This window comes from Salvelinus alpinus, chromosome 25, assembly GCF_045679555.1.
Source record: "Salvelinus alpinus chromosome 25, SLU_Salpinus.1, whole genome shotgun sequence".
In the NCBI taxonomy this organism is placed as follows: Eukaryota; Metazoa; Chordata; class Actinopteri; order Salmoniformes; family Salmonidae; genus Salvelinus; species Salvelinus alpinus.
This window is the reverse complement of record NC_092110.1, coordinates 46,422,138-46,426,360: the sequence shown is the minus strand read 5'-3', so window position 1 is coordinate 46,426,360 and position 4,223 is coordinate 46,422,138.

Genomic DNA, 4,223 nt, shown 5'->3' with positions numbered 1-4,223 from the left:
GTCTCTAACAGAAAGACAACTCCCAGTCTCTAACAGAAAGACAACTCCCAGCGTCTCTAACAGAAAGACAACTCCCAGTCTCTAACAGAAAGACAACTCCCAGCGTCTCTAACAGAAAGACAACTCCCAGCATCTCTAACAGAAAGACAACTCCCAGTCTCTAACAGAAAGACAACTCCCAGCGTCTCTAACAGAAAGACAACTCCCAGTCTCTAACAGAAAGACGACTCCCAGCGTCTCTAACAGAAAGACAACTCCCAGCGTCTCTAACAGAAAGACAACTCCCAGCGTCTCTAACAGAAAGACAACTCCCAGCGTCTCCAACAGAAAGACAACTCCCAGCGTCTCTAACAGAAAGACAACTCCCAGCGTCTCTAACAGAAAGACAACTCCCAGTCTTCAACAGAAAGACAACTCCCAGCATCTCTAACAGAAAGACAACTCCCAGCGTCTCTAACAGAAAGACAACTCCCAGCGTCTCTAACAGAAAGACAACTCCCAGCGTCTCTAACAGAAAGACAACTCCCAGCGTCTCTAACAGAAAGACAACTCCCAGCGTCTCTAACAGAAAGACAACTCCCAGCGTCTCTAACAGAAAGACAACTCCCAGCATCTCTAACAGAAAGACAACTCCCAGCGTCTCTAACAGAAAGACAACTCCCAGCGTCTCTAACAGAAAGACAACTCCCAGCGTCTCTAACAGAAAGACAACTCCCAGCGTCTCTAACAGAAAGACAACTCCCAGCGTCTCTAACAGAAAGACAACTCCCAGCGTCTCTAACAGAAAGACAACTCCCAGCGTCTCTAACAGAAAGACGACTTCAGTGTCTCTAACAGGAAGACGACTCCCAGTGTCTCTACCGTACCTAACACTAACATGCCTCTAGCAGCTGAAGCTAATAATTTTCTTTCACCTTTTCAGAATCAATGATTGCATGTCTGAGTTGTCTTTGAGTTGCTCTGGAGGAAGACAGAAAATAAGGAATTTGCTGTCATGCACACACGTCAGAACGTGTAATTATTCCAAACACATAGAAACAAAGACACACGGTTGACGTTCTCTAATTAAATGATTCTTTAAGCTGTGTGGCTCTCACAGGGTGGTCTCAGTAAAGACAGACACCCTGCAGACATGAAACAACTCATTATTTTCTCTGAGCTACTTTCTGTCTGCTTTATATCCAGAGAACATTTAATCAATGTGGCCTGCTTGGCTTTGTGTACAGGAGTAGGAGGAAGAGGAGGAGGAGGAAGAAGAGGAGGGTGAGGAAGAGGGCACGGTCAAGAAAATGCAGCTCAACAAGTGCTCATGAAATTAAATTCTGTTGAGACAACAAAACAACCAAACACAGAACCAGCAGGACATTCATCATGTAGCTGTTAGTGGCTTGACAAGCCTCTATGTTTTACTGTTACTGGATAAGAGAAGAAAGGGAGGAGGGAGAGAGAGAGAGGAGAACAAGAGAGAGGGAGGGAGGGAGGGAGGGAGGGAGGGAGGGAGGACAGAGAGAGAGAGAGAGGGAGAGGAGAGAGAGAGAGAGGGGGAGAGAGAGAACAAAAAAGAGACAGAGAGAGGAAAATGAGAGAGGAGAGTGAGAGAGAGGAGAGGAGAGAGAGAGAGGAGAATGAGAAAGATAGGAGAGGGAGGGAGAGTGAGTGAGGGGACAGAGAGAGAGGGACATTGAGAGAGAGAGAGAGACGAGAACAAGAGAGACAGAGGGGGAGAGGAGAGAGACAGAAACAGAGAGGGAGAAGAGAGAGAGAGAGTTGAAAAATGTAACCTCTATGGATTTGGCCGACCACCAACATAAAACCTTGTTTTATAGTTTGAACTGCAATAAGCTCAGGAGTATGATAACATTAGAAAAAGGATGCAAGGAGTTTGAAATGATATTACATCCTAGACTTCTGGTTTAGAAGTCTTATATAACCAGTCCACCCTGTAAGCTCAGTGTTTTGACACACCTCTAGCTGACTGTTTGAAGCTACAGACTGACTGTGTAAAAGTCTTGTGCTGTGTGTGTGTGTGTGTGTGTGTGTGTGTGTGTGTGTGTGTGTGTGTGTGTGTGTGTGTGTGTGTGTGTGTGTGTGTGTGTGTGTGTGTGTGTGTGTGTGTGTGTGTGTGTGTGTGTTATGCTACTGCAGTGTTTGTGCTTCCTAAACGGCACCCTAATTCCAGTGCATTTGGAAAGTTTTCAGACCCTTTGACATTTTTCACAATATGTTACGTTACAGTCTTATTCTAAAATTGATTAATTCGTTTTTTTCCTTCATCAATCTACACACAGTACCCGATAATGACAAAGCAAAACTGTTTTTTTTAGAAATGTTTGCTAATCCATAAAACAAGAACCCTGAAAGATAACATTTACATAAGTTTTCAAACCCTTTACTCAGTACTTTGTTGAAGCACCTTTGGCAGCGATTACAGCCTCGAGTCTTCTTGGGTATGACACTACAAGCTTGGCCCACCTGTATTTGGGGAGTTTCTCCCCATTCTTCTCTGCAGATCCTCTCAAGCTCTGTCAGGTTGGATGGGGAGCGTCGCTGCACAGCTATTTTCAGGTCTCTTAAGATGTTCGATTAGGTTCAAAGTCCAGGCTCTGGCTGGGCCTCTCAAGGACATTCAGAGACTTGTCCCGAAGCCACTCCTGCGTTGTCATTGTCCTGTTGGAAGGTGAACCTTCGCCCCAGTCTGAGGTCCTGAGCGCCCTGGAGCAGGTTTCCATCAAGGATCTCTCTGTACTTTGCTCCGTTCCTCTTTCCCTCGATCCTGACAAAAGCTTGATTATGCTTCTGTTCATGTCAGTCACTCTCAATTTAAAAAATGACCTTGAGTGATCTTTCATTTGTTCAATACGACGTTGTACCATAAGCCAATACCTATTCCTGCTGGAGACAGAGAGTTTCACGTTTGGGAACGGAGAACCTACAGAAATGTAATATTAACAATCATTTTAAATAACTTAAATTAAGCGGCCATATTTATGAACGGAATTCAATTTGGATGAAATATTTACCAGAAGAGTAAGTTGCATTGTCCCTTCACCATCCACAATGTTTTCAACGGTGGCAGCTGTTCGTTTGCTGTGTGTTTGAAAACAAAACAGGTTTTAATAGTTGGACAATAACAGATACGAACCTCTTTTCAATCTCATTAATACTGTTATATATATAATATAATATAATATAACATCTTTTCAATCTCATTAATACTGTTATATATATATATATAATATAATATAATATAACATCTTTTCAATCTCAGTAATACTGTTATATATATATATTATATAATATAATATAACATCTTTTCAATCTCATTAATACTGTTATATATATATATTATATAATATAATATAACATCTTTTCAATCTCATTAATACTGTTATATATATATATTATATAATATAACATCTTTTCAATCTCAGTAATACTGTTATATATATATATATTATATAATATAATATAACATCTTTTCAATCTCATTAATACTGTTATATATATATATTATATAATATAATATAACATCTTTTCAATCTCATTAATACTGTTATATATATATATATATTATATAATATAACATCTTTTCAATCTCATTAATACTGTTATATATATATATTATATAATATAATATAACATCTTTTCAATCTCATTAATACTGTTATATATATATATTATATAATATAATATAACATCTTTTCAATCTCATTAATACTGTTATATATATATATATTATATAATATAATATAACATCTTTTCAATCTCATTAATACTGTTATATATATATATATATTATATAATATAATATAACATCTTTTCAATCTCATTAATACTGTTATATATATATATATAATATAATATAATATAACATCTTTTCAATCTCATTAATACTGTTATATATATATATTATATAATATAACATCTTTTCAATCTCATTAATACTGTTATATATATATATTATATAATATAATATAACATCTTTCCAATCTCATTAATACTGTTATATATATATATTATATAATATAATATAACATCTTTTTAATCTCATTAATACTGTTATATATATATATTATATAATATAATATAACATCTTTTCAATCTCATTAATACTGTTATATATAACATAATATAACATATTTTCAATCTCAGTAATACTGTTTTATATATATAATATAATATGGCCAAGACGGCAGAGCTCTGATGTAAACGGCATGTCCATA